Genomic DNA, 25,184 nt, shown 5'->3' with positions numbered 1-25,184 from the left:
TTAAATAGTTTCCCTAATCAGGAAAAAGAAGAGAGCGAGAGTAAAAGAGCAAGGTAAAAGCACTATAACCTACTAATAATCGTTGGAATTTTCTTTTTTTATCGTTCTATCTCCATCTAGATTCCAGCTCTTCTGGTGAGACACCCTTAAAAGTCTCAGGGCCTCTGCAAACACTGCAGAAGGGAAAGGGCTTAGGACTGACAGAGGAATACAAAACAACTTTGCACCAAAATTCAAATGGGGACCCAAAAATTAGTTCATTCCTCATTGCCTACCTCTGAATTCTATGCTTTATCCATGTCATTCCCAGGCATGACCCAAGGTGCCATCCCCCCTTATCTCTTGAACTGAATCCTGTTCAGTGTAGCCCTTTGCTTCTTTGACTGACTTCTCCTTCCCATCCGACTTCCCTTTTACCTATTGTCTAAGGCTTTACAATGGAGTATCATTCTTCTGCCCAGAAATTTCCAACATTTTAAACCTTTTTAAGAGTGTCATTTCTCTACCCCCATATCCATTCACCTTTTTCCAGATTGCATTACCCCAATTTTCCTCTGGGAAACCAACTTCTTTCTCATTCTGTCTTCTTATAATGGAGTTAACTTCACCCCTGTCTCCAGAATTAAAGCCAAAAATTAAAGCATAATCAATCAAAGAATTATATTCTACAACCTTCCTCTTACCATCCATTCCACGTTGTGGTGAAGGTGAATTTAGAACGAGCATATGAACCGATAAGGTCCAATGAGATGCAAGGAGATGTGCTGGAACTGCTGACAAAGACAAACTCTGTTCTACTGGGCACAGCCTGGGAGGACATAACCTGGAGTATTGGTAGACATATTTCCAATACATGAAGCCCAAGAATGAAGCCACAGTGAATGATCCAAAACCAAGAGATGTGCAAGACCACTGGGAGACCTTTACACTGTCATTTACTTCTTACATTACTATTTAATTGTCTCAGGAGTGGAACAGTGTATCCCTTGAGATCAAGCTCCTGGATGTTTCTTTGTACCTTCAACCATGTCTAACACTGTTCTGTACTTTCTCTACCAAGAAGGAGAATTATAATAAATGTAATAAATAATGTGTATATCTTTGCCGAACATTTCATTCACACCCCAAACTGAGATTAATCTGAGAAATGTAAAGTGCTCTTCCCTTAATTTACTTCTCATAGGGTGAGCATCTCACCACACTGAATGTGATTCCAGAATTTAAACAAACTTTTAAAATACAACACTGTCCCTAAATACGAGGCACCTACTTCACATGAAGCTCAACTGAAGATTTAAGAAAGTTTTAGGGTAGTGGTCACTGTAAATTTTTGGTTTAAGTGCTGATTTCATGACCAAACCACAATAATATGTGACCTTCCTTTGTGTGACAGGCTAGTGCAGACCATGGTCATACTAAGTTCACAAGATGGAGAGACTGATGTGGTTTGAAAGTCTGTAGCAGGAGCTTGATATGGCATTTCTTGATACACTGTAGGAGAAACTTGTCTGTATCTCAGAACCTGAATTCTTTGCCTCTAAAAACTCCCTTAGACTGCCCAAAGAGGTATTACTGTGAAAACAATTCAAGTTTGCCTAAGAGGGAGTGACCTGGAGACCTCTGACCATAATTTGTTCTCATGAGTGCAGTGGGAGTGGGGGAGATGACTCAGAGAATTCCCAATATAAGTGTGAGAACATGTATACCTCTGTGTTCCTATAAAACATTTTTTCCCTTTTAGCAAGCTCTTATGCTCCTCTGAGCCTCACTGTGGTTTCTGCAGAGGAAACGTGATGACTAAGAACCCAAGAACCTGAAGGTCCCAGCACCTGGTTATCAGAGTGGGACCTCAGAGAGGTACCAGGGCCTCAAAAAGAGACTGAGGTACATCGAGGAAGGTGGGCCACCGACTGCCTCACACAGACGGCCGTGTCTTAGCATGGTACACAAGCTACCTCCTCTAGCCTGGCAGAGAGGAAAAATCAGAGAGAGCTACCTCACTCCAAGGGGCTGTGAAAACTACTCAGTGTAAAGAATGGAGAGAATGTGGAGACCCACATGGATGGATGACCACAGAACAAGTGGAACAAGGTACCGTCTGGAAATCCCCATATGGGAACCTGTCTGCTGTTTCAAGGCCCCTGGTACATAGGAACATATAAGAGGCTGTTTTGGTCCCACTTGCCAGGCATTCCATGCAGCCATTCCTCCAGAACTGCACTCAGGCACCAGGGCATGGAGCCCCTCTCTGAGGCTCAGCTTGTTCCCCTTCTCACCCTCCAGCCCAGGGGATCTTTCTCTAATCTTGGAGGAAGCCTGTTTTCTTCCCCCTACAACTTCTAAATATTTTGTCTATACCCCAAATACTCTTAGTTTCCTAAGGATTTAGGGTTTTGGAACACAAGTCTAGAGAGGCTCTTTCTACACTGTCACTTCCCTTCCTGAGGTGATGAGCTCACAGCTGACCATCTGCTCCAATGGAGAGAGGAAAGATGTGCCAAAAGAAATAAAATAATAAATTTCAAAGATATTATTCCACCATATTCTCCTCCTGAATTAAACATTTACATCCCTGCAAAGAAAATTTACACTTGCAGGCGTCACTCCTAACCCTCACCAAATGCCCCCTTCAGATACACACACGCCACAGTTCAGACCTGGGTCCAAATCTCAGAAGGATGAGAACTGCTGTGTATAAGGCAGCCCCTGACCACAGGAGTGATATTTTCTCTGGGCTCTCAAAGGTGATTTACATAAGAATAGGCCCTGGATGATTTTTGCCCTTATAATTCTCCTTATCTGAGGTCACCCAGGAAATTCTCCCATCTCCCATCAGTAATCCCTTCGCCACCTGCTTCCCAAACCAACCCATCATTTCCACTGAATTAAGGAGCCCACTTTACCCAAGAAGTGAAAAACTGTTATTGACTTAAATAAGGCAGCAGGTGTGTGAGCAGGCTCCCCAGCCTGAATTTCCACCATTACTTCATCCCCGACATCTCTGTTACAATATCTCTGGGCTTCAGAGGTCTGGAGAAAAAAAGAGATATAAGGGTTTCCTGAGCCCAGACGCTTTCTTAGGTACAAAGTGGCTCTATTCTTTGGTCCTCTAACTTTTCTGAGACCCTTTCATCCTACCCTCACCAAGCAGGACTTAGCTCCAGTGTTAGTGCCTGAGGGTTTCCATTAAGACAAAGTTGCCATTAAAATGGTCCTTTTTTCTGCAAACAAAACAAAATAGTGGAGTGCTTGTGCTTCACCAGTCTTAGAAAGGTCCTCCAATGCAGAGCAGTGCCCTCTAGAGGCTTAAGAGTCCTGTCTCCTTCCCCAAGACAGTGTCTGACTGTGGCCCTGGCCATTACATTAATCCATAACAGTAAGGGGACACCCATTCGGCGGAGCAACAGAATCCTTCTGCCTTGGAAGCTACCTTACAAACAGCCTAGGTAAGGGCATCCCAAAAGCGCTGCTGGGCTAAGTACCCATCTATGCCATCTGGCAGGGTCTGAGCTGGTGTTGCCTGCAATCACTCCTTTCTCCTCGGCACCCACTCTTTACATCCAAAGTCTGAGAAAGATGCCTTGAGAAGAACATTCTATGCATCTAACTTTATAATTACTTTCCTGACACTTATAGAACTCAAATCCATCCATTAACTTTATTAAGGTTACATTTGTCCTCTCTTCCTTCTGCCCACCACCCTCAGGTTGCCCAAAAACTTTAAAGCATTTTTGCAGAACTCTTGCCACCTTGATCTCACTGCAGTCCACAGTTTTCTGATTCCTGGTGTCTTTTGAGCACTAACCTTATCTCTGCATGAGATCATGAGTATTGCCCCCAAAGTGACTTGACCCTAATTCTGGAGTGTGTCTGCAATCTCTAGTCCAGGAATATGCTGCATGAGGAATCACAGAAATTCCAGACAGGTCTCCATGGGTATTAGATACAAGTCTCAACCCTCAAAGCAGGTGTGCTACTAACATAATATTACTTCTCTGTGATTCAGTCTAGCTTTTATTTCAAGCTCCATTTCACTGGAGGGGTTAAAATTTAATCTGTTGGTTTAGCATTCTTCCTTTCACACTTTCACTTTCCTGGGTTGCATCTAAGTCTCCAAGGATTCCACAGTGCCATGCTGTTGGTCACCTACTAAGTCACCTAAGTCTGGTACTCTCTCACCACCATTAAGACCTCCCTCACTTCTGTCCACAGGGCTCTGGCGAGTTCAGTGACTCTCCCCTCTGCTTCTGAGCCCTGCTTGAGGGATCCAGGAACCTCTGTGAGGCCATCAGTGGCTGACTGCTGAAACACACCACGTAGCAGTTCCCATTCTGGATCTGATTCCTACCCCGCAGTTTCTCCTGGAAAGTGGGACATAGAGCCATACTCACTTGGGCCCCACAAACCTATCTAAGACAGCACATCCTCCAGAATATTTGGAATTAAGTCTCAGAAACACTAGTCATTCTCCACTGAGTGCTTGGTCTCAAAAATTATGCAGTATGCCCATTTTCCACCCATGCATGAAGAAGCAAAGAAAGCTTGTGTGAAAAGAGAAAAGAATTAGTCAAGTCCGCATACAGAAGCAAAGAAATAAAGAAAAAGATCCAGAAAACTGCTACTTGGATCCTAATGGTTTTTTGGTCATAGTACAGTCCCTTGTAAGGCCAGAATGAACCTCTACTTTCAAAGTCTGTGATATAAACTTGTATCTTTCCAATAAATTTTAATTTGAGTAGGTAACTATTAAAATGGATTCACATCTTACTTGTAGGCTTGATTTTTTTTTTTTTTTTTTTTTTGCGGTATGCGGGCCTATCACTGTTGCGGCCTCTCCCGTGGCGGAGCACAGGCTCCAGACGTGCAGGCAGACTCTCAACCACTGCGCCACCAGGGAAGCCCATAGGTTTGATTTTAAAGTCAGTTAAGTGGAAAAAAATCACATACAGTGTTATGTATCCTTAAAATATCTTACATTGCTTAAAAAACATAGAATGCATTTTTTTACAGTTCTGTAAGATGATTTTATTGGCTCCCTAATTAATCCCTTGTAAATGTTTCACCAATTAATTCTTCAACTCTTTCTTCAAGAGTGTAGGTGAATCTACCACCACTAACCTACCTGGTCACATAAATAATACATCTCTTTCCATTGTCAATGATAAGAATAATTTTTTTTTTTTTTTTTTTTTTGTGGTATGCGAGCCTCTCACTGTTGTGGCCTCTCCCGTTGCAGAGCACAGGCTCTGGACGCGTAAGCTCAGCAGCCATGGCTCACAGGCCTAGCCGCTCCGCGGCATGTGGGATCTTCCCAGACCGGGGCATGAACCCGTGTCCCCTGCATCAGCAGGCAGACTCTCAACCACTGCATCACCAGGGAAGCCCAAGAATAATTTTTGAATGAAATCATTTATACATTATCTCCATAGGTTTTGACCAATCTGCACTGAGTACTGACTATTTAAATCCCCTGCATTACTTAAACTCACTCTCTCAATCTCCTACTCTCTCTTTCTCTCTTGCTCTTTTTCTTTGTTTTGAATTTTATTTTATTTATTTTTTTAAACAGCAGGTTCTTATTAGTCATCCATTTTATACACATCAGTGTATACATGTCAATCCCAATCTCCCAATTCATCACACCACCCTCCCCCACCAATTTCCCCCCTTGGTGTCCATACATTTGTTCTCTACATCTGTGTCTCAATTTCTGCCCTGCAAACTGGTTCATCTGTACCATTTTTCTGGTTCCACATATATGCATTAATATACGGTATTTGTTTTTCTCTTTCTGACTTACTTCACTCTGTATGACAGTCTCTAGATCCATCCACGTCTCTACAAATGACCCAGGTTCGTTCCTTTTTATGGCTGAGTAATATTCCATTGTATATATGCAACACATCTTCTTTATCCATTTGTCTGTCAATGGGCATTTAGGTTGCTTCCATGTCCTGGCTATTGTAAATAGAGCTGCAATGAACACTGTGGTACATGACTCCTTTAGAATTATGGTTTTCTCAGGGTATATACCCAGTAGTGGGATTGCAGGGTCATATGGTAATTCTATTTTTAGTTCTTTAAGGAACCTCCATACTGTTCTCCATTATGGAGAACAATTTACATTCCCACCAACTGTGCAAGAGGGTTCCCTTTCCTCTACACCCTCTCCAGCATTTATTGTTTGTAGATTTCCTGATGATGCCCATTCTAACTGGTGTGAGGCGATACCTCATTGTAGTTTTGATTTGCATTTCTCTAATACTTAGGGATGCTGAGCAGCTTTTCATGTACTTCTTGGCCATCTGTATGTCTTCTCTGGAGAAATGTATATTTAGGTTTTCTGACCATTTTTTGACTGGGTTATTTGTTTTTTTAATATTGAGCTGCATGAGCTGTTTATATATTTTGGAGATTAATCCCTTGTCTGTTGATTAGTTTGCAAATATTTTCTCCCATTCTGAGGGTTGTCATTTCATCTTGTTTGTACTTTGCTTTGCAAAAGCTTTTAAGTTTCATTAGGTGCCATTTGTTTATTTTTGTTTTTATTTCCATTACTCTAGGAGGTGGATCAAAAAAATCTTGCTGTGATTTATGTCAAAGAGTGTTCTTCCTATGTTTTCCTCTAAGAGTTTTATACTGTCCAGTCTTACATTTAGGTCTCTAATCCTTTTTTTTTTCTTTTTAAGATGTTTGGGCATAGGAGTTTATTAATTTATTTATCTATTTTTGCTGTGTTGGGTCTCCATTTCCGTGCGGGGGCTTTCTCTAGTTGTGGCAAGCGGGGGCCACTCTTCATCACAGTGCACGGGCCTCTCACTATCGCGGCCTCTCTTGTTGCGGAGCACAGGCTCCAGACGCACAGGCTCAGTAGTTGTAGCTCATGGGCCTAGTTGCCCCGCGACATGTAGGATCCTCCCAGACAAGGGCTTGAACCCATGTCCCCTGCATTAGCAGGCAGATTCTCAACCGCTGCACCATCAGGGAAGCCCTCTAATTCATTTTGAGTTTATTTTTGGGTATGGTGTTAGGGACTGTTCTAATTTCATTCTTTTACATGTACCTGTCCAGTTTTCCCACCATCACTTATTGAAGAGACTGTGTTTTCTCCATTATATATCCTTGCCTCCTTTGTCATAGATTAGTTGAACATAGGTTTATCTCTGGGCTTTCTATCCTGTTCCATTGATCTATATTTCTGTATTTGCCAGGACCATACTGTCTTGATTACTGTATCTTTGTAGTATAGTCTGAAGTCAGGGAGTCTGATTCCTCCAGCTCCGTTTTTTTCCCTCAAGACTGCTTTGGCTGTTCAGGGTCTTTTGTGTCTCCATACAAATTTTAAGATTTTTTGTTCTAGTTCTGTAAAAAAATGCCATTGGTTATTTGATAGGGATTGCACTGAATCTGTAGATTGCTTTGGGTAGTATAGTCATTTTCACAATATTGATTCTTCCAATCCAAGAACATGGTATATCTCTCCATCTGTTTGTATCATCCTTACTTTCTTTCATCAGTGTCTTATAGTTTTCTGCATACAGGTCTTTTGTCTCTCCAGGTAGGTTTATTCCTAGGTATTTTATTCCTTTTGTTGGAATGGCAAATGTGAGTGTTTCCTTAATTTCTCTTTCAGATTTTTCATCATTAGTGTATAGGAATGCAAGAGATTTCTGTGTATTAATTTTGTATCCTGCAACTTTACCAAATTCATTGATTACCTCTAGTAGTTTTCTGGTGGCATCTTCAGGATTCTCTATGTATAGTATCATGTCATCTGCAAAATGACAGTTTTACTTCCTTTCCAATTTGGATTTCTTTTACTTCTTTTTCTTCTCTGATTGCCGTGGGTAGGACTTCCAAAACTATGTTGCATTATAGTGGTGAGAGTGGACATCCTGTCTTGTTCCTCATCTTAGAGGAAATGCTTTCAGTTTTTCACCACTGAGAATGATGTTTGCTGTGGGTTTGTCATATATGGCCTTTGTTATGTTGAGGTAGGTTCCCTCTAAGGCCACATTCTGTAGAGTTTTTATCATAAATGGGGGTTGAATTTTGTTGAAAGCTTTTTCTGCATCTATTGAGATGATCATATGGTTTTTATTCTTCAGTTTGTTAATATGGTGTATCACATTGATTTGCATATACTGAAGAATCCTTGCATCTCTGGGATAAATCCCACTTGATCATGGTGTATGATCCTTTTAATGTGTTGCTGGATTCTGTGTGCAAGTATTTTGTTGAGGATTTTTGCATCTATGTTCATCAGTGATATTGGTCTGTAATTTTCTTTTTTTGTCGTATCTTTGTCTGGTTTTGGTATCAGGGTGATGGTGGCCTCAAAGATTAAGTTTGGGAGTGTTCCTTCCTCTGCAATTTTTTGGAAGAGTTTGAGAAGGATGAGTGTTAGCTCTTCTATAAATGTTTGATAGACTTCACTTGTGAAGCCATCTGCTCCTGGACTTTTGTTTGTTGGAAGATTTTTAATCACAGTTTCAATTTCATTACTTGTGATTGGTCTGTTAATATCTTCTATTTCTTCCTGGTTCAGTCTTGGAAGGTTATACCTTTCTAAGACTTTCTCCATTTCTTCCAGGCTGTCCATTTTATTGTCATAGAGTTGCTTGTAGTAGTCTCTTAGAATGCTTTGTATTTCTGTGGTGTCTGTTGTAACTTCTCCTTTTTAGTTTCTCATTTTATTGATTTCAGTCCTCTCCGTCTTTTTCTTGATGAGTCTGAATAATGGTTAATCAATTTTGTTTATCTTCTCAAAGAACCAGCTTTTAGTTGTATTGATCTTTGCCATAATTTTCTTTGTTTCTATTTCATTTATTTCTGCTCTGATCTTTATGGTTTCTTTCCTTCTACTAACTTTGGGTTTTGTTTGTTCTTCTTTCTCTAGTTCCTTTAGGTGTAAGGTTAGATTGTTTATTTGAGATTTTTCTTGTTTCTTGAGGTAGGATTGTATTGCCATAAACTTCCCTATTAGCACTGCTTTTGCTGTATCCCATAGGTTTTGGACCACCGTGTTTTTGTTGTCATTTGTCTCTAGGTATTTTTCGATTTCTTCAGTGATCTCTTGGCTATTTAGTAACGTATTGTTTAGCCTCCATGTGTTTGTGTTTTTTACATTTTTTCCCCCTGTAATTGATTTCTAATATAATAGTGTTGTGGTCAGAAAAGATGCTTGATATGATTTCAATTTTCTTAAATTTACTAAGGCTTGATTTGTGATGCAAGATGTGATCTATCCTGGAAAATCTTCCATGAGCATTGAGAAGACAGTGTAATCTGCTGTTTTTGGATGGAATGTCCTATAAATGTCAATTAAATCTATCTCGACTATTGTGTCATTTAAAGCTTGTGTTTCCTTAATAATTTTCTGTCTGGATGATCTGTCTGTTGGTGTAAGTGAGGTGTTAAAGTCCCCCACTATTACTGTGTTACTGTCAATTTCCTCTTTTAGAGCTGTTAGCAGTTGCCTTATGTATGGAGGTGCTCTTATGTTGCATGCATATATATTTATAATTGTTATATCTTCTTCATGGATTGATCCCTTGCTCATTATGTAGTGTCCTTCCTTATCTCTTGTAACATTCTTTATTTTAAAGTTTATTTTATCTGATATGAGTTTTGCTACTCCAGCTTTCTTTTGATTTCCATTTGCATGGAATATCTTTTTTCATCCCCTCACTTTCAGTCTGTATGCGTCCCCAGGTCTGAACTGGGTCTCTTGTAGACAGCATATATATGGGTCTTGTTTTTGTAACCATTCAACGAGCCTGTGTCTTTTGGTTGGAGCATTTAATCCATTCACATTTAAGGTAATTATCAATATGTATTTCCTATTACCATTTTCTTTATTGGAATGGGTTTGTTTTTGTAGGTCCTTTGCTTCTCTTGTATTTCCCAATTAGAGAAGTTCCTTTAGCATTTGCGGTAGAGCTGGTTTGGTGGTGCTGAATTCTCTTAGCTTTTGCTTGTCTGTAAAGCTTTTGATTTCTCCATCGAATCTGAATGAGATCCTTGCTGGGTAGAGTAATCTTGGTTGTAGGTTCTTCCCTTTCCTCACTTTAAATATGTCATGCCACTCCCTTCTGCCTTGTAGAGTTTCTGCTAAGAAATCAGCTGTTAACCTTGTGAGAGTTCCCTTGTACGTTATTTGTTGTTTTTCCCTTGTTGCTTTTAATAATTTTTCTTAGTCTTTAATTTTTGTCAATTTGATTACTATGTGTCTCGGAGTGTTTCTCCTTGGGTTTATCCTGCCTGGGACTCTCTGTGCTTCCTGGACTTGGGTGGCTATTTCCTTTCCCATGTTAGGGAAGTTTTCGACTATAATCTCTTCAAATATTTTCTTGGGTTCTTTCTCTCTCTCTTCTCCTTGTGGGACCCCTATAATGCAAATGTTGTTGCATTTAATGTTGTCCCAGAGGTCTCTTAGGCTGTTTTCATTTCTTTTCGTTCTTTTTTCTTTATTGTGTTCTGCAGCAGTGAATTCTACCATTCTGTCTTCCAGGTCACTTAACCGTTCTGCCTCAGTTATTTTGCTATTGAGTCCTTCCAGTGTATTTTTCATTTCAGTTATTGTACTGTTCATCTGTTTGTTTGTTCTTTAATTTTTCTAGGTGTTTCTTCTTTAATTCTACTAGGTCTTTGTTAAACATTTCTTGCATTTTCTCGATCTTTGCCTCCATTTTTTCCAAGGTCCTGGATCATCTTCACTATCATTATTCTGAATTCTTTTTCTGGAAGGTTGCCTACCTCCACTTCATTTAGTTGTTTTTCTGGGGTTTTATCTTGTTCCTTCATCTGATACATAGCCCTCTGCCTTTTCATCTTATCTATCTTTCTGTGAATGTGGTTTTTGTTCCACAGGCTGCAGGATCGTAGTTCTTCTTGCTTCTGCTGTCTGCCCTCTGGTGGATGAGGCTATCTAAGAGGCTTGTGCAAGTGTCCTGATGGGAGGGACTGGTGGTGGGTAGAGCTTGCTGTTGCTTTGGTGGCAGAGCTCAGTAAAACTTTAATCCGCTTGTCTGCTGATGGGTGGGGCTGGGTTCCGTCCCTGTTGGTTGTTTGGCTTGAGGTTACCCAGCACTGGTACCTACAGTCTCTTTGGTGGGGCTAATGGCAGACTCTGGGAGGGCTCACGCCAAGGAAGTGCTTCCCAGAACTTCAGCTGCCAGTGCCCTTGTCCTCATGGTGAGCCACAGCCACTCCCGCCTCTGCAGGAGACCCTCCAACAGTAGCAGGTAGGTTTGGTTCAGTCTCCCCTGGGGTCACTGCTCCTTTCCCTGAGTCCCAATGCGCACACTATTTTGCGTGTGCCCTCCAAGAGTGGAGTCTCCATTTCCTCCAGTTCTCTCGAAGTCCTGCAATCAAATCCTGCTATCCTTCAAAGTCTGATTCTCTAGGAATTCCTCCTCCCGTTGCCAGACCCCCAGGTTGGGAAGCCTGACGTGGGGCTCAGAACCTTCACTGCAGTGGGTGGACTTCTGTGGTATAAGTGTTCTCCAGTTTGTGAGTCACCCACCCAGCAGTTATGGGATTTGATTTTATTGTGATCGTGCTACTCCTACCATCTCATTGTGGCTTCTCCTTTGTCTTTGGATGTGGGGTATCTTTTTTGGTGAGTTCCAGTGTCTTCTTGTCAATGATTGTTCAGCAGTTAGTTGTGATTTCAGTGCTCTCGCAAGAGGGAGTGAGAGCAGGTCCTTCTACTCCGCCATTTTGAACCAATCTCCTGCTCTCTTCATTTGAGGAAATTTTGAAGTTGAGTAAGTTAATTATGCATATGATAAAATGCTACTATACATGCAAACAAGCAGAGGACATAGGGGACCATCTACTTTTAGGACAACTCATATATTTTTCCAATGAGGAAACTAAGGCCCAGAGGGCTCATAGTCACTTCAAAAGTATACAGTAGGGCTTCCCTGGTGGTGCAGTGGTTGAGAGTCCACCTGCCGATGCAGGGGACATGGGTTCGTGCCCCGGTCCGGGAGGATCCCACATGCCACGGAGCGCCTGGGCCCATGAGCCATGGCCGCTGAACCTGCGCGTCTGCAGCCTGTGCTCCACAATGGGAGAGGCCACAACAGTGAGAGGCCCGCGTACCACAAAAAGAAAAAAAAAATGTATACAGTAGTGATTAAGAACATAACCTCTGGAATCAGCTACAAGGGTTAAATCCTGCCTTCACTACCTACTAGCTATGTGCGTTTAGGTACGTTCCTTAACCTCTCTGGCCTCAATCTTTTCCTCTACAAAATGAGTATGGCTATAATAGTATCTACATTGCTAAGCTGTTGTGATTAAACTTAATAAGTGAAGAGTGTAAATGAATGGTTTTGAACAGTAGCTAGCTTATAGTGAATGTTCAATATATGTTAGCTATTGGTTTTTATCTGTCCAACGACATGAGACAATTAGTAGCAGAACTGGAAGAAATATTGAGTTTTCCAAATCCCTGGCAGGTGCTCTCCACTGCGCTAGGCTCTCTATCATGTGCCATCAACACACTGCCTGGCCTATAGTAAGCAGTTAATAGATGTTTACTGGGTGAGTGCAGAGGTGTCCACAGAGCAGAAACTCACATGCATAGGTATTTCAGTGACAATAATGGTAAGCCAAGTGGATCCTTGCTAAAATAATGATTTAGTTAGGAAAATATTCAGAATACATTTCTAAATATTCTACAGATTTGATACCAATGGTGTTAAATATATGTATACATAAATATGTATAAAATAATGTGGAAATTCTATGCATCAAAATGTTAACACTATGCTATAAAGTTTGGAGTGGTTTTGTTGTTTTCCTTTGGGCTTTTCTTCATTTTCGAGTGTTCTGCAGGGAGCATGAATTATTTTTTTAACTAGAAGACACAAATAAATGATTTTATTTAAAGGTTATGGATCTAAAGATGAACTGAGTTCAAATGTAAGAATTACTGGTTTTATTGTCAGTAATTCTTCATAATTCCCTAGTTTCGTTATGAAATGTTTATGAATTCAATGTGAACAACTCAAGGTTATAAAAGTAATTACATTTAGCTTCAATTACAATTAATAATTGTTCCACTTCTGCTCACATGACACCTGGTGGAAATGGGACTGTGGTGTTTCGGCTTAAATGACCTATAAGCACACAGATGCTATCTAATGAAGAAAAAAAGGTTTTTCAAAGACTTCAGACAGACCACATCCTGTGATCAGAAATGTCACAATGGATTTGAAGTTACATGTCATATACTCCTAAATGAATGAATAAATAAATGTGCAAATGACCAATAATAGAAGGTAGATACCATGTAGTATGTGACACGATGTTGAAAATTATTGCAAGCAAAACATTTAATCCACTGGGGTTTTGCTTTTCAAAGCTTCCCCCTTCTCTTCTCCTTCTGTCCGTTCTAGTGAAGTAAAGTGAGTGACTACAAAAGTGCAACACTGGGTGCGGTGGGCAGCCTCTAAAATGGCCCTCAGGGATTCCACCTCCTCATATTCATGCCATTCTATTATCCCCTCCCCTTGAATGTGGGCAAAAGTGACAGACTGTCACTTGCAAGATGAGGTTACAAAAAGACTACAGTTTCCATCTTGGGCACCCTCTCTCACTCTCTTGCTTTGAGGGAAGCCAGCTGCCATGTTGTGAGCTGTCTATGACTGGTTCTTGCTTATATGGCAAGGAACTTATGGCTACATGCAACAGTTAGCAAGGACCTGAGGGCTACCAACAACACGTGTGTCAGCATGGGAAAGCAGATCCTCCCCAGTTGAGGCTTCAGAAGATTACAGATCCAACTTACACCTTGATTGCAGACTTGTGAGGGTCCAGAGGCACACAGTTAAGTCACACCCAGATTGCTGACCCATAGAAACCCTAAGATAATAATGTTTGTTGTTTTAAGCAACTAAGCTTAGGGATAATTTGTTATGTGGCAACAGATAGCTAATGGACCAAGGAACAAAAAGAAAGCTTAAATTAATACCATACAATGTAATAAAAATAATAATAAAAATAAGACCCAGAAAAGCTAGAATAATTTGGGCAAAAAAATAAATAATGTTGTATTAGATCATAATGTAGAATTGGATTATAAAATAAATATACATATATTGATACTGATATAAATAAATGATTGAAGAAAGGGAGGAAGGAAGGCATATTTCTTACAGAAAAATTCTAATACATACTATTATCCTCCCCATACTCCAAGGAGGTATAGCTTAATCTCCCACCTACTTGAGTGTACTCTATCCAAAGAATAGAGTATGGAAAGGGAAAATAGTGACTTCACAACGGAGAAACCTGGAAAACTCTACCACACCTAAGTGGTCAAGATGAACATCAGCAGGGGTAAGTCATGTGGATATATATATCCCTTATGATGTAATGAAAGGGGCACTACAACCCTGTGGTATTCTTGCCCAGAACTCATAACCCAGTCTAATCATGAAAAACATAGCAGACAAACCCATAGTGGGGGACAGTCTACAAAATATCTGACCAGTGCTGCTCAAGACTATAAAGATCATGAAAAACAAAGAAGGACTATGAAACTGTCACAGACCAGAGGAGACCACAGAGACATGACAGCTAATGCAATGTGGTACTCTGGATTGGATCCTAGGTCCAAAAAGGAATATTGGTGAAAAACCGAGCCCTGTCCTCTGCTCTCTATATGTTTCTCCTCTTTGTGTCTTTTATAAGGATCTCTGTCATTGGATTTAAGGCCCATTCATATAATCTAGAACAATCTCATCTTAAAATCCTTAATTTAGTTACATCAGCAAAGACTCTTTCTCCAATTAAGGTCACATTCACAGATTCCGGGGGTTGGGATGTGGACATATATTTTGCAGGCCAAGATTCCACCCACTTACAGATGTTAAACATTAGGGGAAGATGGGTGAAGTGTATATGAGAACTTGCTACACACTCTTTGTAAATTTTCTATACACATAAAATTATTCCAAAATAAGAAGTGTACTTAATAAAATAGTTAAGCAAACTTGGCTTATGACATATTCAGAGAATGAAACCATGAAAAGAAGCATCCACAGACAGATATCCCTATGTAGCCAGCAAAATTGGTGGCAGCTGTTACTATAAATTTGTGAAGAATAACACGTATATTAATAACAATACTCTTGGATTACTTTTGGTTTTTGAAAACATGTCTAAATCACCAGAGATGGAAAACCATCCTGATCTTTCAAATACCTTCAACCAGAATTTGGAAGTGAAGAATGTGAAATTGCTTTGTTTGGTTACTTTTCCTCCCCTTTTATTTTTATTTTTTAAATTTTATTTATTATTTTTGGCTGCGTCAGGTCTTCGTTGCTGCATGTGGGCTTCCTCTAGTTGCGGCGAGCGGGGGCTACTCTTCGTTGCAGTGCGTGGGCTTCTCATTGCGGTGGCTTCTCTTGCTGCAGAGCACAGGCTCTAGGCGCATGGGCTTCAGTAGTTGTGGTGTGTGGGCTCAGTAGTTGTAGCTCGTGGGCTCTAGAGCGCAGGCTCAGTAGTTGGGGCGCACAGGATTAGTTGCTCTGCAGCATGTGGGATCTTCCCGGACCAGGGCTTGAACCCGTGTCCCCTGCATTGGCAGATGGATTCTTAACCACTGCACCACTAGGGAAGACCCCTCCCCTTTTATTTTATTTTATTTTTTTTGAAGTAAGAAGAAATCATTTTAATATACATATTTTCACTCAGTTAATTCAACATGATTTCTACTAGGCATGCATACCCATTTAGTTTGATTTGCTTCATAGTTATTTATTTTTCAAAATGCAGCAACCCTCCCAATGAGATAGTTGAGTTGAACTCTTTATTCTTAAAGAGTACAATGTACCTTGTCCTCAAAGAGTTTTATCAACTTTAACATTTTCAAAGAGCCCTATGAGGCTGCTCAATATGGTGGTTTTTCACTGAAACTTCTTATTTGGAAGATGGCAAAACAGACTAGGATCTTCCCAAGTCTACTGGTTGCTAGTATTCATATCGAAGCTCAGGTAGGTAAGAGGTAGAGACTGAATAATAAGTAGATCACCTCCAAATGCAGCTGGGTGAGAAAGCTTCATTTTTAGAAAGGAAACCAAATCATGAAAACCTTCGTAATGGTGTGATTTGTTTCAGGGTTCTTTTGATACTTAAGAAGGGAATTAATCCTGGTGCACACTACTCTTCTTTACAGCCTTCTAGAGTTTTCTTCTCCAGCCATCGTTCTTTAGCCAGGTGATTTACTGTACTTGCTGCAGAACTGAAAGCATGAAGACTCTGTCTCCTTTCATAATCAGAGGTGGTGATAGCCTTTTCATTTCCTGCCAAATGGATCCGACCACACTTTTAACCCTGGTGGCTGCACGTCTTCTTGGACAATACCACCTCGATTTATGGCTTGTTCCTTCTGGTATTCCTCCAGCCACATTAGGGGCCAGAAGTAGATGGGGTAGAAGGCGGCGCCGATCAGGGAGATGAAGCCGCCGAAAATGAGCGTGGTGCGCAGGTTCGGGGTCATGGCTCCAGCCTGTGGCCGCCTTGACCAGCCAAGCAGCCCTCACTCTTGGAAACCCGGATCCCGCCGGCGGTATCCCCCCTCCCCTTTTAAATTACAGATTTAGAAGAAGGGTCAATCACTGTAAATATATATTATTTGCAAATTCAACAAATCTTTGATTTTGAGTACTTGTCACATCACAGTAAAATTCCAAACTCTATAAATTTTGCTGTAATTTATTCAGTGCTTTGAACAAATGCAAGATAAATGGTTCCAGTGGCTGATCCATCTTCTGCATTTATCAACAAAGACATTCCTACAGCTCAGACTTGTGATTTAAAAGCTTAAAATGATTATATGAAGTTGCCGTACTTGAACGTGTTTTTTGGTTTTTTGGTCTTCTTTCTGAGACAGTCCTATCTAATGGCCATGGATCTGTTTTCTTTTAATTTCCTTGGGTTATTTTCCTTAATATCGTAAAATGTGATCTATTATCTCAAATGGTTCATGTTGAAAAGTGATTTCAGGCTTATACAGAATTCTCACTCTTGTAGTTAGAACCCTGCACCTTTTAGTGTAAGGGAAAGAGTCTGCAATCAGATGACAATCTGATACAGACAAAATCTCAGACCTGGGGTACAGGAACGTCAGGTCCCACAGCCCTGGGATCCAGCCTTGACTGCAGGCCAAATTTCTTTGACTTAGGCAGAGTCATCCAGTGCCCGGATGCAGACTAACAGACAAGAGGGAAAACTGATTCTCCATTCCAAGGTTCTCTGTGCTTCTAAACACAGAATGCACAAACCTCCTTAAAAAAATCACTTAGAAAGCTCATCAGGGAGAGTGTAATCCCTGTCTTGTTCGCTCCGAGGAGAACATGCTACAGTTCTTTTGATACCCCATAATTTCCTGACCACCAGATTCTAAAATCAGAACCTATTCTTGTATTAAATTGGCATGTTTACCAATGTAATGAAAAGAAGGTGAACATATAGGCTACTATGATGTTTAAAAACTATATATATGACCTTTTCCCCTACTAGCCAGTTTCTAAGGCATAAAACCATCTGCTTTTCTCACCAATCCAGAGATGTCTTCTTACTTGTCCTCCTTCACCTACTCCTGTCTCATTTGAACCATTTGAACACTCCCTTTCTCATGTTTATATCCCAGGTGTGAGTTCCAGTCATCCTACCTCAAACCAAATGATCTCTGAAATGTTCACAAGCGTTCAGTTCTAATCACTAGTGCTACCTTCTGGGAGAAGCCCTTACTTCAATTGCAGAAAGAAAGTTTCTGACAGTTGTCTCCTTTCATTTTCCACAATCTGCTTGTTTCTATACCTTCCTAATCTTCCTTTCTTCACAGCAATCGTGCATTTTAATCACTGAATTTCATGAGATAAAGTTGCCTATGTGGCCATCCCTTTCCCCCAACACACTTAGGACTGTTCTAGAGGAAGAATTATAATACCCAGACTTTTAAGCTAGGCATTCACAGAGGGTTTGAGCTAAATTATTTTGGTAGAGGCACAGTATGGGGCATCTGAGTCTTAGAGTGCAATACCAGGCTCTGTGTGCCTGTCTCTGCTCCCCATAACCTATCCTTTTGAGGATCCTTGGAAAGAGCTATCCCTGGAATATGCATGGAGCCTTTCACCCTAGGCTATAAGATTCCTCAGCTTAAATGATAGCCACTACCACCACTACTCTCCTCAGAATCCTACAGGATTGAGGTCCACTGTCTCTTTCTTCTGTTTGTTGACAGGCTTCTTCTCTTTCTATAGCTCTCAGCATCTTCCACCTTCCCACTTGCCTGAACTCATTGTTTCCTCACTACCTCTAAGTATCATTTAAGAATTTGCTACATACTACAAGTTATTTTATCTATTCTCCTACAAATAACATCTGGTATTTCAAATCATAGCTGTGATGCAAGATAAAAATATGAACTTCCTTTTGTTGTGGATATGAATATGAATAAAAATGCTTATAAGTATGGCTCAAGAAAAACCAATTCATGGACAGTTAATACCTTTACTATAATAAAGAACTCATCATAATAACTTACAAGTCATTCAAAAGTGATCTAAGAACAGGGCTTTAGAAACTAATTAAGTTGTGACATCTGGACTACATAGATCAATCAACAAGACTAGAGAGAAATACTGAAAGAGTGAGATTTTCAGTCAGGAGATTAAGGCTCAAATCCTGTCTCTAACGCTTATTAGCCATGTGACCTTGAGGAAATTTCTTAACTTTTGAAGTATATGTACATAATAATTTTTTTAGTAAATGAGTTATGGTCCCATTTTTCCATGCCTGCCTATACCCATTCCCTTTGGCTTCCAACTCCTCCCATTAAAACTAGAGACTATTTCCTCGTTCTCTGAGTCAGGGCTGGCCTTGTACTTTGGTCAACAGGATGCAGCAGAAGTAGTGAAGTACCAGTGCCTAGTCTGGGCCTTGAGAGGACCTCATGCGCCACTCACTCTCTTGGAAACCTACAACAACCATGTGAGCGAGCCTGTGCTATCCTGCTGGAGACACAGATATCCTTCCAGTTCCAGGAACACAGAAGCAAAAGCAGTTTTCCCTACTGACTCCACTATAGTAAAGTCCTACACAAGGGCTCTCACTGGCCTTGCTTGGGTCATGTGTCATATCTGAACCAACCACAATAGCCAGGTGAACGGAGCTCTTGGACCCTATGAGTTTTTTTTTTGACTCCGCTGGGTCTTCATTGCTGTGTGCGGGCTTTCTCTAGTTGCAGTGAGCAGAGGCTACTCTTCGTTGCAGTGCACAGGCTTCTCACTGTGGCAGCTTCTCTTGTTGCAGAGCATGGGCTCTAGGCGTGCAGGCTTCAGTAGTTGCAGCACACGGGTTCAGTAGTTGCAGCACACGGGCCCTAGGGTGCACAGGCTTCAGTAGTTGCCTGGCTCAGTAGTTGTGGCTCACAGGCTCTAGAGTGCAGGCTCAGTAGTTGTGGCACACAGGCATAGTTGCTCCATGGCATGTGGGATTTTCCCGGACCAGGGATCGAACCTGTGTCCCCTGCATTGGCAGGTGGATTCTTAACCACTGCACCACCAGGGAAGCCCCTATTAGTTCTTGTGCTGATCCCTGTGTGAAGAGAGGAAGCAGTCTGCACTAAAGGAGTAGAAAAGGATAGGAAATGTGCTGAGTTGCGAAAATAATAGTGCCAGAAGCCTGAAATAATATGTTATTGCTACCCTCCAATTTATTACATATGCAATCGTCCTTCATTATTACTGGACTACACCTTTGTACTTGTAGTCCATAGTCCAGTAAGGCAGAAAGAAGATAATCTGCCCTCAGAAACAGAATTTTGGGCTTTTTGCTTACATCTTTCTCTATAACCACTCTTTATAATCCTCTTAACCACCACGATATGGAGCAATTCTGGGAACATAAAGGAAATTAAACAAACATATATGTACTTCTAAGGAAAAGCACTTTATTATACTTAACTTTCCATTCTGTCACCAACATACAAATATTCTCATTGCATTCTAACAGGGTTTTTGGTGTTCTGGATACTGAGATTTTAGAGGCTTAAGATACCATGGCTGAATTTATACCCAGGCTTTAAAGATGATGTCTCTTGTGAACTGAATCATAGGATTGCAGAGACAGAAGAAAACTTAGCGATCACTTAAATCTAAATTGGGTGAAGGGAGACCTTCAAGATGGCAGAGGAGTAAGACGCAGAGATCACCTTCCTCCCCATAAATACATCAGAAATACATCTACATGTGGAACAACTCCTACAGAACACCTACCGAACGCTGGCAGAAGACATCAGACCTCCCAAAAGGCAAGAAACTCCCCACATACCTGGGTAGGGCAAAAGAAAAAAGAAAAAACAGAGAGAAAAGAATAGGGAGGGGACCTGCACCTCAGGGAGGGAGCTGTGAAGGAAGAAAAGTTTCCACACACTAGGTAGCCCCTTCGCGGGCGGAGACTGCGGGTGGCAGAGGGGGAAGCTTCAGAGACACAGAGGAGAGCGCAGCAACAGGGGTGCAGAGGGCAAAGCTGAGAGATTCCCGCACAGAGGATCGGTGCCGACCAGCACTCACCAGTCCGAGAGGCTTGTCTGCTAACCCACCAGGACAGGCGGGGCTGGGAGCTGAGGCTCGGGCTTCAGAGGTCAGATCTCAGGGAGAGGACTGGGGTTGGCTGCATGAACACAGCCTGAAGTGGGTTAGTGCACCACGGCTAGCCGGGAGGGAGTCCGGAAAAAACTCTGGACCTGCCTAAGAGGCAAGAGACCACTGCTTCGGGGTGTGCGAGGAGAGGGAATTAAGAGCACCACCTAGACGAGCTCTGGAGACGGCTGCGAGCTGTGGCTATCAGCGCGGACCCCAGAGACGGGCATGAGACACTAAGGGTGCTGCTGCAGCCACCAAGAAGCCTGTGTGCAAGCACAGGTCACTATCCACACCTACCCTCCTGGGAGACTGTGCAGCCCGCCACTGCCAGGGTCCCATGATCCAGGGACAACTTGCCCGGGAGAACACACGGGGCACCTCAGGCTGGTGCAACATCACGCTGGCCTCTGCCGCCGCAGGCTCGCCCCGCACTCCGTGCCCCTCCGCTCCCCCGGCCTGAGTGAGCCAGAGCCCCTAATCAGCTGCTCCTTTAACCCCGTCCTGTCTGAGCAACGAAAAGATACCCTCCGGCGACCTACATGGAGAGGTGCACCCAATCCAAAGCTGAACCCCCGGAGCTGTGCAAACAAAGAAGAGAAAGGGAAATTTCTCCCAGCAGCCTTAGGAGCAGCAGATTAAATCTCCACAATCAACCTGATGTACCCTGTATCTGTGGAATACCTGAATAGACAACGAATCATCCCAAAATTGAGGCAGTGGACTTTGGAAGCAACTGTACACTTGGGGTTTGCTATATGCAACTGACTGGTTTCTGGTTTTATGTTTACACCTTAGTTTAGTATTTACAGTTTATTATCACTGGTAGACTTGTTTATTGATTTGGTTGCTCTCTTCTTTTTTTTAATATATATTTAGATTTATTTTTCCCCTTTTTCCCTTTTTTGTGAGTGTGTATGTGTATGCTTCGTTGTGTGATTTTGTCTGTATAGCTTTGCTTTTACCATTTGTCCTAGGGTTCTGTTTGTCTGTTTTTTGGGGTGTTTTTTAGTATAGTTTTTAGTCCTTGTTATCACTGGTGGATTTGTTTTTTGCTTTGGTTGCTCTCTTCCTTCTTTCTTTTTTCTTTTTTTTTAATTCCTTTTTTAAAATTTTGGATATTTAAAAATTTTTTTATTTTAATAACTTTATTTCTTTTTATTTTCTCACTCCCTCCCTTCCTGCCTTTCTTTCCTTTTTCTCCCTTCTCCTCTGAGGCATGTGGCTGACAGAGTCTTGGTAGTCCGACTAGATGTCAGATCTGTGCCTCTGAGGTGGAAGAGCCAAGTTCAGGACACTGGTCCACCAGAGACCTCCTGGCTCCATGTAATATCAAATGGCGAAAGCTCTCCCAGAGATCTCCATCTCAATGCTAAGACCCAGCTCCACTCAACAACCAGCAAGCTACAGTGCTGGACACCCTATGCCAAACAACTAGCAAGATAGGACACAAACACACCCATTAGCAGAAAGGCTGCCTAAAATGATAATAAGGTCACAGACACCCCAAAACACACCACCAGAGGTGGTCTTGCCCACCAGAAAGACAAGATCCAGCCTCATCCACCAGAACACAGGCACTAGTCGCCTTCACCAGGAAGCCTACACAACCCACTGAGCCAGCCTTAGCCACTGGAGGCAAACACCAAAAATAACAGGAACTAAGAACCTGCAGCCTGCGAAAAGGAGACCACAAACACAGTAAGTTAAGCAAAATAGGAAGACAGCAAAACACACAGAAGATGAAGGAGCAAGGTAAAAACCCACCAGAACAAACAAATGAAGATGAAATAGGCAGTCTACCTGAAAAGGAATTCAGAGTAATGATAGTAAAGATGACCCAAAATATTGGAAATACAATGGAGAAAATACAAGAAACATTTAACAAGGACCTAGAAGAACTAAAGAACAAACAAACAATGATGAACAATGCAATAAATAAAATTTAAAATTCTCTAGAAGGAATCAATAGCAGAATAACTGAGGCAGAAGAATGGATAAGTGACCTAGAAGATACAATAGTGGAAATAACAACCACAGAGCAGAATAAAGAAAAAAGAATGAAAAGAATTGAGGACACTCTCAGAGACTTCTGGGACAACATTAAATGCACCAACATTCGAATTATAGGGGTCCCAGAAGAAGAAGAGAAAAAGAAAGGGATTGAGAAAATATTTGAAGAGACTATAGTTGAAAACTTCCCTAATACGGGAAAGGAAATAGTCAATCAAGTCCAGGAAGCACAGAGAGTCCCATACAGGATAAATCCAAGGAGAAACACACCAAGATACATATTAATCAAACTATCAAAAATTAAACACAAAGAAAAAATATTAAAAGCAGCAAGGAAAATACAAGTAACATACAAGGGAACCCCCATAAGGTTAACAGCTGATCTTTCAGCAGAAACTCTGCAAGCCAGAAGGTAGTGGCAAGACATATTTAAAGAGATGAAAGGGAAAAACCTACAACCAAGATTACTCTACCTGGCAAGGATCTCATTCAGATTCGATAGAGAAATTAAAACCTTTACAGACAAGCAAAAGGTAAAAGAATTCAGCATGACCAAACCACCTTTATGACAAATGCTGAAGGAACTTCTCTAGGCAGGAAACAAAAGATAAGGAAAAGACCTACAATAACAAACCCAAAAACAATTAAGAAAATGGTAATAGGAACATACATATCAATAATTATCTTAAATGTAAATGGATTAAATGCTCCCACCAAAAGACACAAACTGGCTGAATGGATACAAAAACAAGACCCATATATATGCTGCCTACAAGAGACCCACTAGGGACCTAGGGACCTAGGAGACCTAGGGACACATACAGACTGAAAGTGATGGGATGAAAAAAGATATTCCATGCAAATGGAAATCAAAAGAAAGCTGGAATAGCCATTCTCATATCAGACAAAATAGACTTTAAAATAAAAATTATTTCAAGAGACAAAGAAGGACACTACATAATGATCAAGGGATCAATCCAAGAAGAAGATATAACAATTGTAAATATATATGCACGCAACATAGGAACACCTCAATATATACGGCAACTACTAACAGCTATAAAAGAGGAAAGCCACAGTAACACAATAATAGTGGGAGACCTTAACACCTCACTTACACCAATGGACAGATCATCAAAACAGAAAATTAATAAAGAAACACAGCTTTAAATGACACAACAGACCAGATAGAGTTAATTGATATTTATAGGACATTCCATCCGAAAAGGGCAGATTACACTTTCTTCTCAAGTGCGCACGGAACAGTCTCCAGGATAGATCAGATCTTGGGTCACAAATCAAGCCTCAGTAAATTTAAGAAAACTGAAATCATATCAACCATCTTTTCTGACCACAGTGCTATGAGATTAGAAATCAATTACAGGGAAAAAAAGGTAAAAAAACACAAAAACATGGAGGCTAAACAATACGTTACTAAATAACCAAGAGATCACTGAAGAAATCAAAAAGGAAATCAAAAAATACCTTGAGACAAATAACAATGAAAACACCATGATCCAAATCCTATGGGATGCAGCAAAAATACACCAAAGTTAGCAGAAGGAAAGAAACCATAAAGATCAAATCAGAAATAAATGAAAAAGAAAGGAAGGAAACAATAGCAAAGATTAATAAAACTAAAAGCTGTCTTTTTGAGAAGACAGACAAAATTGACAAACCATTGGTAAGACTCATCAAGAAAAAAAAGGAGAAGACTCAAATCAATAGATTTAGAGATGAAAAAGGAGAAGTAACAACTGACAATGCAGAAATACAAAGGGTCATGTGAGATTACTAAAAGCAACTATATGCCAATAAAATAGACAACATGGAAGAAATGGAAAAATTCTTAGTAAAGCACAACCTTCCAAGATTGAACCAAGAAGAAATAGAAAATATAAACAGACCAATCACAAGCACTGAAATTGAGACTGTGATTAAAAACCTTCCAACAAACAAAAGCCCAGGACCAGATAGCTCCAAAGGTGAATTCTATCAAACATTTAGAGAAGACCTAACACCTATCTTTCTCAAACTCTTCCAAAATATAGCAGAGGGAGGGACACTCCCAAATTCATTCTATGAGGCCACCATCACCCTGATACCAAAACCAGACGAAGATGTCACAAAGAAAGAAAACTACAGGCCAATATCACTGGTGAACACAGATGCAAAACTCCTCAACAAAACACTAGCAAACAGGATCCAACAGCACATTAAAAGGATCATACACCATGATCAAGTGGGGTTTATCCCAGGAAGGCAAGGACTCTTCAATATACTCAAATCAATCAATGTGATAAACCATATTAAAAATTGAAGGAGAGGGCTTCTCTGGTGGCTCATTGGTTGAGAGTCCGCTTGCTGATGCAGGGGACATGGGTTCATGCCCCGGTCCGGGAAGATCCCACATGCCGTGGAGCAGCTGGGCCGTGAGCCATGGCCGCTGAGCCTGTGCGACGGAGCCTGTGCCCCGCAACGGGAGAGGCCACAACAGTGAGAGGC

General features: G+C 41.1%; 1 pseudogene across 1 annotated transcript in view; it reads right to left on the bottom strand.

Moving 5' to 3' along the window:
* Positions 1-25,184, bottom strand: part of LOC111162828 (small integral membrane protein 20 pseudogene) — a 79,908-nt pseudogene that overhangs the window by 26,371 nt on the left and 28,353 nt on the right. Inside the window, exon 3 of the transcript XR_016392732.1 lies at positions 1-25,184. This exon is cut by the window's left edge and continues 26,371 nt beyond it. The product of XR_016392732.1 is annotated as a small integral membrane protein 20 pseudogene (transcript).

This window comes from Delphinapterus leucas, chromosome 3 (assembly GCF_059928025.1).
Source record: "Delphinapterus leucas isolate spDelLeu-1000000601 "Yukka" chromosome 3, BTC_Dleu_Yukka2, whole genome shotgun sequence".
NCBI lineage: Eukaryota > Metazoa > Chordata > Mammalia > Artiodactyla > Monodontidae > Delphinapterus > Delphinapterus leucas.
Note: the sequence above shows the minus strand (reverse complement) of the source record. Positions and strands in the feature narration are given on the sequence as shown.